The following is a 15,482-nucleotide window of genomic DNA, read 5'->3' on the forward strand; positions in this document are numbered from 1 at the left end:
AGCACTGTGGTTTCCATAATTTACTGTCTGTGGTGGTGTTTTTTTAGTGGCCGTGGAAAAGTGGGGAGCAGAGAAATCCAGCTGCAATTTGTCTTTGTTCCCATCCAGTTCTTCACAGCTGTACAGCTTCAGGTAATACCTTCCCTCCCCTCTCCAGCAGTGACACAAACTGATGGTGCCTCCCTGAGCATGATTTCTAAAATCTTTTGAGGTTATTTGAGGGATTTTCATTCCCTTCTGAGGATGAGTCAGAAAAGGGATCTCTGCAAAGATGAGCAGACAACAAAGCAGCGCTCTGCTTCCCCTCTCCTGCAACAAAAGATACCAGCAGAACAGCTCCCACAGGGCAGAGATTATCTCATTGCTTTTGTTAGAAATGCCTGGGTGATGCAGCACCAGGACATGACAGAAGAGTGGAACATGAGCCCTGGACTCGAGAGGTTGCTCAGTGCATGGTTTACATCTGTTTAACCAAACACAGGTGCTCCTACCTGTGGCACTTTGCTGTCCTTCGGGTGGGATTTGTGCTCTCAGTTCAAGGGGTGCTGTGACAGGGGTCTGCTGAGGGTCATGCCTCAGGTTTTAGCTTTTCTATGTTTCAGATTATGTGCTGCTTTAGTGTGTGGGTCTGACCTTCACATTAGGAGATGGTGAGCTCTGCACAGAGCAGGGAGACAAAACAATTCCTGCTCCAGCTGGGGACCAAGGACAAATGATCCAAATCCCAGGCCCAAGAACAGGAACAACAGTGAACTGAAGAGAGAAGAACAAGAAGGATGGGACTTCATAAGCTATAGCTGTAATTGGACAATTGACTGCAATATGCAAATGGAGCAGAGCTTATAAATATGAGAGACCCCGTGAGCGGACGTGAATTTGTGGCCATTTTGGTTCATCTTGGGTGCAGCCCTGGCTGGGCTCTTGTGCTGTACAAGGTGGATCCATTGAGGAGAACCTTTTAATAAATCCCTGCTCTATTCTTTAGCTCTGTCCAGCCTCTGTTCTAGGTCAGCCTTCTCAAGGCATCAAGGGGGTGAGGAATCATCATCTACCTGTCAAGCATTTCTCTGCTGAAGCATGCCAGGGTCCAAGCTGTGCACACAGATCAGGGTGTTTGACACCAGAGGCAAACACGGGGCACACATGACAGCCCCAATACCCCAAGTGTTGCAGCCTGGCACGTGCCAGCCTGTTCCTCAGGTTTACAGCACATGCAGGAGTGTGGCAGCAAGGCTGCTCTGACAGGTGGAAACTCATCCTGCATTTCAGATTCATGGAAACTCATCCTGCATTTCAGATGCCTTTTTAGAGTAGGGACCAGTAGGGGCAGATTTGGCCTTAAAAGGAAACATCACAGAAGGTATTCTGAGGAAACATTTCACTAAAGAACCTCATATCTGCTTTCAGATGCTTTGTGGTCCTGGAAGGAGCTTTGCCCTTTATCCTTCCTGAATGTATGTTGGTGATGCCAGTGACTATGACAAAAGAACATCCATGTTTTTGGTCAAGCTGATACAGACACAGAGACAGCTGGGTGATCTGAAACAGATTAGGCCCAGCAATATCAATTTCATAAATAGCAATACAAACCCACTGCACACCTTTGGCTGATATTAAACAGGGGATGGGTTGGAATTCGTCTCAGAGCAAAGGCATTATAATGAAATGGAAACATCAGGTTTTACTTAGAACTCCCAGGTTTCCCATAGGAGGCAGTTTATGTAGTGCCCATTTATTAAAGACAAATGCTATCATTTGGAACATATCTCATGGAGAGCAGGGGACTGGCTGATGCAGGGGAGCAGTAACTGGAGATGGAGCTTTGCATTTACAAGCCGTTATTTTCAGCAGGCTCTGCATGTTCTGCCAGGTGTGATGAAAGCTGCCAGGTGCCCCAGGGTCTGCCAGGAGCCCTGGGCCTGGCCTCCCACCGTGCACAGCCCCACGAGGGCCCTGACCCAGGTGAAACATGCTGGACTTCAATGAGTATTTAACAGCAGATAGAAAGATAATCTGGTTATCAGAAGTCAGGCAATCATGGGCTAAAATAAGCAGGTATGGATGGGGGGCCCAGCTCTGGCTCCGGGTGCTGAGCCCTGCTCTCTGCTCCAGGAATCCCTTGAAATGAGAGCCAGCTCCTGCAGAGCATCTGCTGGTGATACCTCAGGTTTTAGCTTTTGTGTTTTTCAGATTCTGTGCTGCTTTAGTGTGTAGTTCTCAGCTTCATATTAGGGGATGGTGAGCTCTCTGCACAGAGCAGGGAGACAAAACAATTCCTTCTCTAGCTGGGGACCAAGGACAAATGATCCAAATCCCAGGCCCAAGAGCACAAACAATGTGGGCTGAAGAGAGAAAAACAAGGATGGGACTGCAGGGGCTAAAACTGTAATTGGACAATGAACTGCAATCTGCAAATGGAGCAGAGCTGATCACAGTGAGAGACCCCGTGAGCGCTCCTGCATTTTGGGACCATTTTGGTTCATCTTGGGTGCAGCCCTGGCTGGGCTCTTGTGCTGCCCAAGGTGGATCCATTGTGGCATCCTAAGAAATCCCTGCTTTATTCTTTAGCTCTGTCTGGTCTCTGCTCTAGCTCAGCCTTCTCAAGGCATCACTGGGGCTGGAGGAGACCTTGGCCAAAGAGCAGCAGGGACAAGGATGCTCACCTGTGCCCAGGACATGTGGCAGCTGCACATGTCACCTCCTCACAGCTCCTGAGGCTCTGCTGTCTCTGATTTGGGGTCCTCACTCAAAAAGCTTCAGAGGGGTGTGCCTTTTGGAGGGAGACCCTCCCTGGCTCAGCTTGTTCCTTTTGAGGCCCACTGGGGTCAGCACGGGCTAGGCACCAGCCTGATGTTCCTTTCCTTTGATGAGTGAGTGGTTCTGAACTAAAGGGCAAATGCTGAACAGGAATAACTGCTGTTACAGTCACATCTACAGGCACCTTTGGTTCAGGTATTCACCTGGAAAGAAACAGTGTCCAATCAATCAATTGAAAAAATTGCCCTTCTGAAAACTTTTTGGATGGGTCCTGGCATCCCAACAAGATTATTCTTTGTTCTTTTGAGATCAGAATCCAGAACAGGCCTGTCCTTCCCAGGCAGCACCAGGCAAAACTACATGATTTGGGAAGCACAAATTCTACTCTTTGCATGTAGGAGAATTTCTGCCTCAATGCAGGATGGCATCTGCAAATATGAATTTGAATAAATTCTATATTTATGCTCCATGCAGCTTTTAGTACATCAGACAAAGCATCCATATGGGACAGAACAGTAAGTCCTGCATGTGTTTTCCCTACCGTGTGACCACAGAGATCTGACATCCAATGCCACTGCTCCTTTTCCTTACAGAGCTCCCAGAGGTCAGCAGGTCAGTTCATGGAGTCCTACAAGAAGCCATGGATTCCTTTTGGGTAAAAAGCAGCTCTGGAGCAAGAGGGGTTTGAGATCTCTGCCCACTGCTCATGCTGGGTACTGGGGGAGAGGCAGATCCCCCTGCAGTGTGCCAGGGAGGAAACGTGGGCTGTAATTTAGGGAAGAATATTGGCATTGCTGTGATCCCCACAGTGAGCACTGCAGGCATTGGGGAACCTCCTGTCAAGGTACAGGCACAGGAAAAGGTGCTGGGCTCACGAGCCATCACTCAGCATCCCTTAATGAGAAAATCAAACCTTGTCCCACAAAACTGCCTGCTGCAGGTGGCTTGACCCTGGGAATATAGCTGAGGGAAGATGTCCATCTGTGCTGAGCCCCTGCACAGAGTGGAAAAAACTCCCAAAAACCAAATGGTATCAGACAAGGGATCTCCTAACTGCTTTATCCTGCCAGCTCCACATCTGGGAGGAGAGCAGGAGGGCAGAGAAGTGCACTGCCTGCCTGCCTGCACCGTGCAGACAGGCTGGTGACAGCTCAGCAATGTAAATGATGCATAATAAGCCCTAAATAAAGTGTGAGGAACATGTTTGGGATCAGCAAATCTATTCTGACAAGAAGAAGCAAAGGAATGAAATCCCTTTTCCCAAACAGACTGCTAAATCATGGAATAAATGTAATCTAATCCCACAGAAAAATGGCTACTGAAGATTTCTAGCTGTAGTCTCCCTGCTCTGCTCCATGGGGACAGTGTGCACCAGGGAACAGGGGCAAGGAGGAGGAGTTTTGGGAGTGGGGGCCACATTGTCCTCCTCAAAATGCTCAGGTTCTATTGAAACCACTTTGTGCACTCACATTTACAGCCGAGTCTGTCCCATTTCCTTACATTCCCCCATCAGCCATTTATCACCAGCAAGGGGTGGCTGGAGCCAAATGTTCCCCTGACCTTCAAGAGCCCTGTGAGCCTTCCTTCTCTGCTTAAGTGGGAGACTTAAGATAAGCCCAGAGCAGTCTCAAATAAACACAGTGAGCTGATGGGTTACAGGCTGCGCTGGCCAGCTGAGGAGAAGGGGATTCTCTTCACAGTTCTGTTGGTGCTGTGGAGTTTCTTGTCCTCAGAGGACAGGCAGGACAGAGAGCCACTGGAGCACTTCACTGCAGGACAGTGGAGGCCACAACCAAAGGCAAGGAGCCCAGAGCAGTGTCCTGGGCTGACTTCAGGATGCTCGTAGCCCCATTTGTCTTTTTAGCCCAGAAAAAAGTTTTGCACCTTTAGGACTCGTTCTGAGAGCAAAGAGGGGGAAGAAGAAGTGCACAGTTTGTTTTCAGCCACTGCACTCACCCCTCCACACTCCTGCTCCTGTGCTGTCTGCAGCACGGACAGACAGACAGCAGGACAGAGCTCCCTTTGCTTTTAGTTCGTTTTTAGCTCGCTGAGGCAGAGAAATCCCCTGGACTGTGGTTTTACTTTTTATTGGACCTGTTTAAACCTGCTCTGGACTGAACACCCAGAAGAACTCCAGCAGATCCACCTGTGGCCCACCAGGCCCGGCCTGGGCCTGAGCCTGGGCCTTTCCAGCACCGGAGAGACTGATAAGAGACTGATAAGGGTCTGATAACAAACTGGCAATAAACTGAGTGAGCAGAGCTACAGCCCAGGAGAGCATTTTCTCAGTTTGTCGTCTCTTTTGGAGCAGCAAGAATTTTTATTGTTTGATATTGCTCATTTTTTGTGCTGCTGAACACTTTACCTGTTAAATAAACAAATTTTCCCACTTTTCTCCAAGAAAACCTTTTTCCCAAACTGGTTAGGGGAGTGGACACTTGAATTGGTTTTCTAGAGGAAGCCTCTTTAGGGGTTTTCCTCCCAAAATTGCCCTAAACCAGGACAAGCAGCCACGGAGCAGCAGCAGTGCTGGGAGGAGCTGTGGGACCTCAGGGCTCCAGGGCTGCCCTGGGAGCAAGGACAGCTCTGTGCTCCATGCAAGGTGTGATCTGATCCAGCTTTGCACTCTTAATTTTCCATGGGGTTGCTATGCCCACCTGCTGAGCCACCTCCAGGCAGGTACATATTTTCCAGGGAAAATGCATTTTTTTGTCTCTGTGCCCACGCTGGGAGGTGCTGAGGCTGTTCCTGTGGAGGCTGCAGGGAATGGTCCTCCCTGGACTGTGAGCCTTTAAGCAGTGGTTTTATGTTCTTTGTTGTCCTTTCACTTGAGCAGGGGCCAAAAAGGTGGGATCCAGATTGCAGGTGTGTTTCTGGTACCTCTTTTCTGTTTGGGAGCTGCTGCTCCTGGCCCTTGTGGGCAGCAGTGAGGGTCTCTGACCCTCCCCAGGCTTTGGGAGCCCCCAGGCTCTGCAGGTTGACCAGGCAGCTGTCCCAGGACACGGGGCTGCACCGACAGCACGAGATGCAGCCTTGGAGCACAGCAGGCTGCCAGGACACCTCATCAGATGGAGATTGCCTCTTTGTTCCTCTGAAAACCACAAAAAAAGAGTTTCTCCCGTCACAGTTCACTGATGCCCAGACAAAGATGATGTGAAATCTGTGGGAAGACTTATTTTATTACAATATAGGAATGCACAGAACCAGATGTTTAAGCTTAGCTGTGGCTCCTCCATGTCCTGCTGTCCCTGCTCAGGGAGCAGGGTGATGTACAGCACTCTGAATGTGGGACAGCACTCTGTGCAGGTCTCCAAGGGCTGCTTGGAGCCAGGGCCACGGCCACTGCAGGTCCCCTGCATCCCTCTGTGCCACAGGGCCTGCTGCAGAGAGGTCACATTCACATTTTCTGAAAAATCCCTTTGCCCAGGATTTTTCTCCCGGGAAGCTGAGAAGCCTCAGAGAAAAGGAAAACAATTCTCGTCTCATTTGCTTCTCCTGTGTTGTGCTTATGTGGAATGTGTTTGGAGATTGTTTACCCACAGGTGATTGTTTCATCGCATTCTGGTGTGAGTTGCTTTTGGCCAGTGACTTTTTGGCCAGTTGGGGCCAAGCTGTGTCGAGGCTCTGGAAAGAGTCACGAGTTTTCATTATTATCTTTTTAGCCTTCTGTAAGTAGCCTTTTTGTATTTAGTATAGTATAGTTTAGTATTCTTTAATACAATATAGTATCATAAAATAATAAATTAGCCTTCTGAGAACATGGAATCAGACTCATAATTCCTCCCATCATTGGAGCACCTCACAAATACATACAGAGGAGGCAATTCTGGCATGGTGGAAGAGCAGGTGCCCCTTGGTGACCCCAGCCTGGCTCAGAGGCAGCCCCAGCCCAGCCCTGCAGGTGCTGCTCTGCAGCCCAGCCCTGCTGCCTTTCCCTGGCCTCCTGAGGCCAAACCCTGCTCCTGGTTTTCTCTCTGTCTCTGCTGCTTCTCCGCCGAGTTAAACCCATCCGAGTCCCAGCCAGGGCTGTGTCCTGGTGGGATCTGGGAGCCTGCAGATGTTTTGCAAGAGCTGGGACAGCCTCCCCAGCCTGCCAGGCTCTGAGCCCAGCCCGGCAGCTTTGGCTCCCCAGGCTGCAGCAGGCAGGCAAGGCTCACACGCACGTCCAGCCTGCCAGCCTTGTTTGTTTCTCCAGCAGCCAGAATTTCATCTTTTCCACCTCCACGCTGCCAGGAGAGCCCTCATGCACTGCCCTGACACCTCCAGGGTTTATTTCCAGCTGAAGCACGCTGCCTCCATATGTGCTCCTGCTGCTGGCTGCTGGTGATTAAGTTGGTGCTGTTGTTGGTCCCCCTGCCTCCATTCAGAAGTTGGCAGTCATTAAAAGCTCATTCATCTCGGGAGCCCAGTGGCAATTGCAGCCTCTCCTTCGGGATGGGTTAACTCCTGCTCTCCCACCAGCCCGAGGGGCAGCAGCCACGCCTGGTTCTGATTAACGTGGTGCAGAAAATCCAGCTCCACACTCTGCTCAGGGAGAAAACAGTGAAAATTGCCTGGAGGCAGGAGATGAGCTGGGTTATTGTGACCCTGCACAGAGCTGTGGGCACTGCATCCCCTCATTGAGGGGCAGTGACTGCAGCAATGATGGGAGAGGACGTGGGTATTTCCCCAGCAGGCCTTGTAAAATTAAATTCTAAAATTGTCAGTCTGATCACCCCTCATTGCCTTCCCAACTGTCAGGGTGTTCTTGGCTGTTAGAGGAAGGACTGGCAAATGTTTGTGGAGAATTTCAGGGACCATGGCCCAGGAGGTTGAGGCTGTGAGTAAGGAATTCACTGCCCGGAGAAGTGCAAGGCTCACACTGATTCCAATTCCAGAGACAGGAGGGGCTGCTCCCTTGGACATGGTCAGTGTGTAACAGAAAACTTCAGCAAATCAAATGCTCTGAATTGCCCCTGGGTACAAAACTCCCAAAGCACGTGGATTGTAATGACCAGGAAAGAGCGAGCTGAGGGTTTGTGGCCCCTGAGCAGACTGTTTGCAATTCCTCCTGCTCCAGAGGTTCCCTCCAGGCTGCAAGTCAGAGCTAATGCTAAAAAAATATTTTTTATGCAAGACCAACTCTGAAGTGAAATAGAGAAACATACAAAGGAATCTCAATTGACTATCTGGCTCTGACACTCCTGAAGCTCGTGGCTATTTATCTCTGTCCAAAAGTGTGCTTTAAAGACACAACAGGAATCTTTCTTTGGGGAGAGAAAGGAGTGTATGTCTGCCCTTCAAATGTCAAATCGAACACCAAAGATATGGGAAGCACATAAACCTAGAGAACAAACAAGCTCACTCCATACCTGAGATGAAGTTTGATTTTGGATGCAGAAATGTGTTTATTTTCTTGGAAAGAAGCGGGCTCTGGCCTTTCAGGTATTACAGATTTCCTCAAGGGAATAATTTTCCTAGCAAACCTTGTTCCTTCTGTAATCCTTTGTAGCAACTCACCGAGTCATGCTGCCCTTGCTTTAAAAATACATTTTCAAGGCCCATTAGCAAATTCACAGGTTTTTTTTTTATACGCTGAGAATTAAAGTGAAAACATAAGACCCAGCAAACTATTTTAGCTTTATATACAGCCTCCCCAGTAAACAAGTGTTGCAAGAGCCTGTGTGCTGCCGGCAGAGCAGAGGGATGGGAAACAGAATGTGGTCACATGTGGTTTTATTCAGCGAGTTATTTATATAATCTGAAGTATAGTAACAATGTCCTTGGATCCAGAGTCTCCCAGCTCTGCAGTCCCTGCTGCTGGTGCCTCTTGGCTTTTCCAATGGACACCCCTGAGCTCCCAGTGCTTCACTTCCATGTGACACTGCTCCATTCAAGGGCCTGATTCCTGGGAGTTTGGACATGCAGGTCTCTGGGACATATTTCTAGAGCTGCATCCTCCCATAGCCCAGCATCCTGCACCCTGTACTCCCTGGGTACATCATCCTGAACTCTGGTACCCCCTGGGTACATCATCCTGGTACTCACTGGGTGCATCATCCTGCATCCTGTGTGATCTGATCCAGATCTGTACTCCCTGGGTACATCATCCTGCACCCTGGTACTCACTGGGTGCTCACTGGGTACATCGTCCTGCATCCTGGAGCTCTACTGGTACCTGCTGCTGTGTCCTGGTCCTGCCCTGCTATGGCATCCTGGTGCTCCACACAGATGCTCAGCATCACCTGAGGCTGGGCAGGAGAGTGCTGTGACAATGTCTGAAGGACAGCAGGTCCCAGGAGACAGCATGGCCTCATCCTCCCTGCTTCTTACCTCTCTCTGCCTTCTCAAAGGCCCAGTTTATGCCTAGACATGTCCAAAAGCACCGGGACTCCATCTCCTGACTTTCTCTGCATCCCCTGGCATACATCATTATTGTATTTGCAAGGTGTCCTGACAAAGGCGGGAGTGATGCATCTGACTCCATGTTCTCAGAAGGCTAATTTATTATTTTATGATACTATATTATATTAAAGAATACTATACTATACTATACTATACTATACTATACTATACTATACTATACTATACTATAATAAAGAATACAGAAAGGATACTTACTGAATGCTAAAAGACTAATAATGAAAACTCGTGACTTTTTTCCAGTCGTGACACAGCTTGGCACCAATTGGCCAAAAAGTCGAAACAACTCACACCAGAATGCAATGAAACAATCACCTGTAGGTAAACAATCTCCAAACACATTCCACACATGAGCACAACACAGGAGAAGCAAATGAGACAAGAACTGTTTTCCTTTTCTCTGAGGCTTCTCAGCTTTCCAGGAGAAAAATCCTGGGCGAAAGGATTTGTTCAGAGAATGTGAATGCCACACAGCATCTGCTCCTCTGCCCTCCCACAGCCACCCCACGAAGGGATGATCCCGGGTGTGATGGGCTGTGCTGGGGTGGGCAGGCAGCCCAGCAGCACCCCGGGCTCCCTGCCAGGGTACAGGACGGGCACCCAGCTCAGCTGCATGGACTCTGCAACACTGCAGACTAGTGGCACGGCAGGAGAGCAGCTGGGGCTGGGAAGGGCCAGAGCAAACCTGAAGCAAACACCTGATCCAAACCCTCTGAAGAAATGTCTTTAATCCTGCTGGCATTTGAGGTTGTGGCCAGCCATTCTCCAGGCAGGTGAATGGAATTCTTTATTGTGCCTATTTGGTTATATCTTGGATAGAAATAAGGATTATCCTCGGATTTTTGTGTCTCACTCAGAGCCCCCAGCACGTGTTTATAATTTTCTTCTTCCTTTCAGGCAATGCCAGCAATCTCCTGAAGTTCTTAAACTGAACCTGTGAAATTTAATGGCTGGACAGTGGATCTGACATATCCCTCTAAAATTCAAATGTGCTTCTCATGCTGATTTATGATCTTTTTTCTCCAGCAAAATATCCACTGTATTTTATCTCTAGTATTTCTCATGTGATTCTGTGTCAGAAAGGAAGGTCAGGCACGCCACTGCTCTGAATTTCCAAGGAGCAGCAGTAGGTGGCTGGCTTGGATTTCTTTAGTCTGGTTTGTGCTTGTTTGTGCAGGCAAAGCCCTCTTCATGGCAGGGACAGTCAGAGCCCTGCCTGGGCAGGTCCTGCCCCTTGGCCCTGGCGCTGCAGGCACAGCAGGGGCAGGGTGGGGTCTGGGGCAGAGCTGCTGGCACTGCCCAGGCCCTGCTCCCTGCTTTGGAGCTGCCCAGGCACTGGTGCTGTGTCCAGCACACACAGCTCAGCCATCCTGCTCCACTCTTGGCTGCTTTTCTGTTATGAGCCAGGGGTTTAAAACTTGAAATAACCACAGATAATTACCCAAATTGAGGGGGACGATGCTGCTTCTCTTCCTGAGCCAGAAGAAAGAAAATTTATCACAGACATTCCATAGGTTTTCCTACACTCACACACTCTCTGCTCCTGTGGAGCTGGCTGGGTGACTTGGGGCACTCAGGTGTCCCCATACCAGATTTTGGTGAAGCTTTTGTGTCATGCTGTGTCCCTGGGGTGCACCTAAGGCTGGCGAGGGCAGCCAGCTGGGCTCTGGGGCTGCAGAGGGGTTACAGGCAGTGCTTGGTGGCAGGCGGGATGCTGAGCCCCACGGATCTGTAATTGCAAATGTGGAGTTGTGGTACTGAGGGAATTCAGTGAATCCACAGATTTCGTATCTCCACTGATCTTCTGTGGCCCATAAATGGTCTAAATACTGGTTCTTCTTGCCTGTGGTCAAGAGCTAGCTCTTGGGTTTTTGAATAAGAACTGCCATCATTTGGCAGTGGATTTGAGGCCCTGCGGAGTCATCAGCTCTGTTTCTCAAAAGCTTTTTTCAGAAGTAATTTATTTCACTGAACCTTTAACTGCTGCCCTCATCCCAGCCCTCCCCTGCTCCTGTTGCATCCCCAGTCATCAGGTCCATGCCTGGCTGCTCCCCTGCCTCCCAGCAGTGACGGTCAGTGCTTTAGGGCAGACGGGCTCTGCTCCCCACCCAGCACCCTGCACAGGTCCCAGCTCCCTCCCCTGAAGAGCTGGAAGAGGCAGCAGGAGGTGGCAGTGCCAAGACAAGGAGCTGCCCCAGGAGGTTGCACAAGCAGAGGCTTTGCAAGAGGGATCCAGTGGCACCACCACGCACCAGCGTGTGCTGGGAGGAGCTGGCACAGAAACTTCTTTTCTTTTCAAGTGGCCATCCCACCCCAGTCTCTGCCGTGGCCAAGTGTTTCCAGCTTTCAGAAGAAAAGGCACAAGGCAATCTGCTGCTGTCCCCTCCACTGTGCCTGGGGTGAGCTGTGGTGGCACTGGCACTGCCACCATCCCTGCTCCTGCCATGCCACTCCTGCCCTGAGTGGCCTCTCCTCCCTGCCAGTGCCCTTGGCAGAGGGATGGCTGCTGCCTCCTTCAGCTGCCCAGCCCAGTGCTCACTGCCCAGTGGCCCTGGCACAGCCTTGGTGGCCACCCAGCCCAGGACCCGTGTCCAGGGACAGCCAGGCTCTTTTCCAGCCCAGCAGAAATCCACGGTTTGGCTCTCTGCTTCCTCCCATTCTGCCCAAGTTTATTTTCCTTGTTTTCTGTTTATGAGCTCGGGGAGTATTGAATTTCCCAAAGTCACTGCCATCCATTGCCACAGGTCTCGCACACAAAGCCTCCCTCAATGCCAGGATCCAAGTTTTGCAATTGGACCAGTTCCCTTTCCCTTCAACCATTGTGGAAACAGCCTTTGTTTTGCTTCTGGATCTTGTTCCTCAGGCCCAAATCAAGGGCCACTGTCCAAGCCTGGGTTTTTTGAAATCCGATTTCACTGCTTTAATGAAAACAGCACATTTCAGGGGATGGGGCTGAGGTCCTTGAACAGTAGGATTTTTTTCTGCAGGACTTGTGTATCTGCAAATGCTGCGCTGTCCAGCCCTGCCAGCTCCCTGCAAAGAGCAGGAACTGGAGGGACAGGGCAAAAATGCTCCTGGGGGACTTGTTAAAAGAGAAAGCTGGCTTTCTGGAAAGCTCCATTCCAGCTGCAGACAGATAGCCAAGGTGGAACATCCTGTGCCCTCAAAGGGGCTGGGGGGCTTGGCAGGTGTGAGAGTGTCCCCAGTGTGTGTGGGGAGCAGGCTGGGGCAGTGGCTGTGGCCAGTGGGAGCCACTGTCATGCTCTGGCTCCTCCAGGGCCTCCCTGGCCCCCAGGAATGTGGCTCCTTTCACTGGAGTCACACTTGCCTCCAGTGGGAGATGCCTCTGCACCATGTCCTGGCAAGGGGCAGCCGTGCTCCTCTGTTCCATGCATGGAAGTGGCACCAACCTCAGCCTTTGCTGATGAAAACTCCATTTATTCTGGGCCTGTAGGAGAGGAATCCCCTCTAACTGCGTGCTCAGGCATGTGCTGAAACTGCCCTTGTGTGTGTCAGAGCCAGGGAACGGTTCTGTAATCGCCCATTTTTATTTAATTGTAACGCCTCTGTCCCACGAACTGTTCCAGATGCTCTTATGGTTCCTAGCTCTGGGCTCTAAACATGCTGTTCTCCTCACCCTGGTCCCCACCCTTCGAGCACAAACAATGGTTTTGCTGGTTTTTGAGCCTTTTTTGTGCCAACGGGATGTGGGGAGAGAATCCCCTTCATGCCAAATGCAGTTGATAATGCAAAACAGGAAGGGAGCTGGATGCCAGCCTCAGAGGAGCTGGGCAGCGCGGGCCAGCGGGTGTCACCGTCACCCCGAGCATCCCGGGCTGCTGAGGGGCAGGCCTTGGGAAAGAGGAATTTCATGGAGGGATAGGAAGGGGAGGCTGCACCCCCTGCAGCGATGCTCCCAAACCCCAGCTCCAGCTCCCAGTGGGTGCTGGCTGCTGCTGGTGAGCCCCTGGCATGTGCAGGGGCAAGGGGACATCCAAGGGTTCCACAGCAGCGTGGGCAGGACCCTGTGCTGGGCACAACCAGCACCGTGGGAGGGAACTGAGGGTGTGAGGGTGCTGCTGGCAGTGCCAGGAGCACGCTGTGCCACGGCAGTGCCACCACCTGCGTGTCACAGCCAGCGCCTGGCAGGTGCTGTGCCCACGCTGGTGGCACCGCTGCCCTTCTCAGGGGCTGTGGGCAGGTGACCCAGAGTCCCCTGAGCAGCTGCTCCATCCTTCCCTCTGCACAGCTCAGCCACCTTTGCTGTTCTTTGGGGGATCAGTTGTCCTTGTCCCCATGCTGATGGCAGAGCTGTGCTCACCAGGCACAGCTCCAGATGCAGCTGGGAAACTGGTGCCATCAGTGCTGGAGCCACATGGGGCCAGTGGCCACAGGAAGGGGACCCTTGCTCCCAGGACAGATTGTTGCTCTGGTCTCTGCAGGTTCCCCCATCTCCTCTTTTATCCCTTCTTTATATATATTTCAGAATGATATAAATTCTCCGCTATGGACCCTGCTGGGTGAGCACAAAAGAGAACTTGCAGGCAGGCCCAAGAGAAAGGGAGGATGAAAAAAACCACAGGAGAAAATTAATAAAGCATTTGAGAAAGGGAGAGGATGCCTCGCTGGGAAAGTGTGTAGCACACAGGGCTCCCCAAAGCACATCAAAGCCTGACTCTGAAATTAGCCCAACTGATGGGAATGTAAAGCAGGGGATTCTCCCACTGAGCTGTGGATTGAGAGTCCCCCCACAGGCTGCGAGGCACTGACATTTGTATTTATCCAGGCTCGAAGCTCCATCATGGAGCTTTTCAAAGGGCACTGCTGGGACCCAGCAGGCCTCCTCCCCAGCATGGCAAACATGGCACTTTTAATTACTGCTCTGCGCCGGCACATGTGCCCGACCCCCACACTAATTCTTGTTGCAATTACAGCGATCTAATTGAGTTTATTCACTCTCCGAAGCTTTTGTGTCTTTCTTCCTCGCACTCCCTGCCGGTGAGAGCCGGGGCTCCATTGATGGGGTAGGTAGGGACAGAGGCAGTGCCTGGTGCTGGCCCTGGGGCTTCTTTGTGTCCCCTGAGCTGCTGGGAAATGCCAAATCCCCCCCGAGGCAACGCCCTGCTGACCCCGGCGCCGAGCCTGGAGGAGCACTTTTACATTTTTATAGGAAAATTACTTCCAATTGACAGGGAAACGATGGCACCAGAGTGACACACAGGATCTCCGTGGGCAGGGAGGGATGAGTGTTCAACAGGGGCTTCAGACAGAGACTCTTGGCCCCGGGGCATCAGAGAGCTTCTGCCCCCATGTCCCCACCTCATCCCTCACTCTTTGCAGGTGCTCTGAGACTTGCCAGGTTCCTAACATGAAAATGCACCCACCCAGCAGGGAGGAGATGCTTTTGGAAGGGGGTTCCTGGCTGAGAGGGGTCTGTTCCAGCGAGCAGCAGCCCGGCCACCAGCAGGTGCCCAGCACTCTGCGCCCAGCAAGTGCCATCAGTGTCTAAATAATGTCCTTGTCACAGCCCCAGCTGTGCCTTGCACCTGTGGCAGGTGTTGCAGTGGAGCCAGGACCTGGCAGTGTCAGGCAGTCCCAGGTGAGCCATTGGGAAGAGCCCCTGGGTGCTGCCCCTCCAGCTGTTTTATACAGTGGCAAATGTTGGTGTCTACTGAGAACAAACAAACCCATTCGCAAGTTTCTCTTGGAAATAATTTGCCTAGAAAACAAACCAAAATCCACTTAAATTATTTAAAAATCTCCTTAGCTTTTGCATCTCTTGGGAGTGAATTTTGCCTCCTCTTTTGCAGCACCACCTGTTCTTTCTTTTTTTGCCCTTCTTGCCATCTCTCTGGGTTACAGGGCCATGGTGGGAAGTGACATTCCAGCTCCAGGGGCTGCTGCCACTGCTCATCCCACTGACCTCTTACTTTTCAAGCTTATTTGATTAACAGTAAGTAAAATAAAACTTGCTGATGCTTGAAATTAAAATTTCCTCATGCAATATCAGCTGAAGAACTGCTGGACGTTCTACAGGGAAACGAACAAAGCTCCCACCTGAGACAGTGCCAGGCTGAGCTGGGGCCCCAGGGGCACCTCCATTCCTGGAGGAGAAGCTCTTGGAGAGCCTGATGGGAACATCTGCCGTGGCTTCTGTGGATGCTCTTGAAGAGGGAGAGAAGCAGACACATGGTGACTGGCACCCAGCCCAATGAGGGAGGAGGGGGAGGAATTAACTCTCATTTAAGTCCACTTTTGTTGTAAATAAACTATAATCACTTCAAACCTTTTGCTTAATCAGAAAAGGCTGTTGAACATTAAGT

This window comes from Passer domesticus, chromosome 24 (assembly GCF_036417665.1).
Source record: "Passer domesticus isolate bPasDom1 chromosome 24, bPasDom1.hap1, whole genome shotgun sequence".
NCBI classification, from domain to species: domain Eukaryota; kingdom Metazoa; phylum Chordata; class Aves; order Passeriformes; family Passeridae; genus Passer; species Passer domesticus.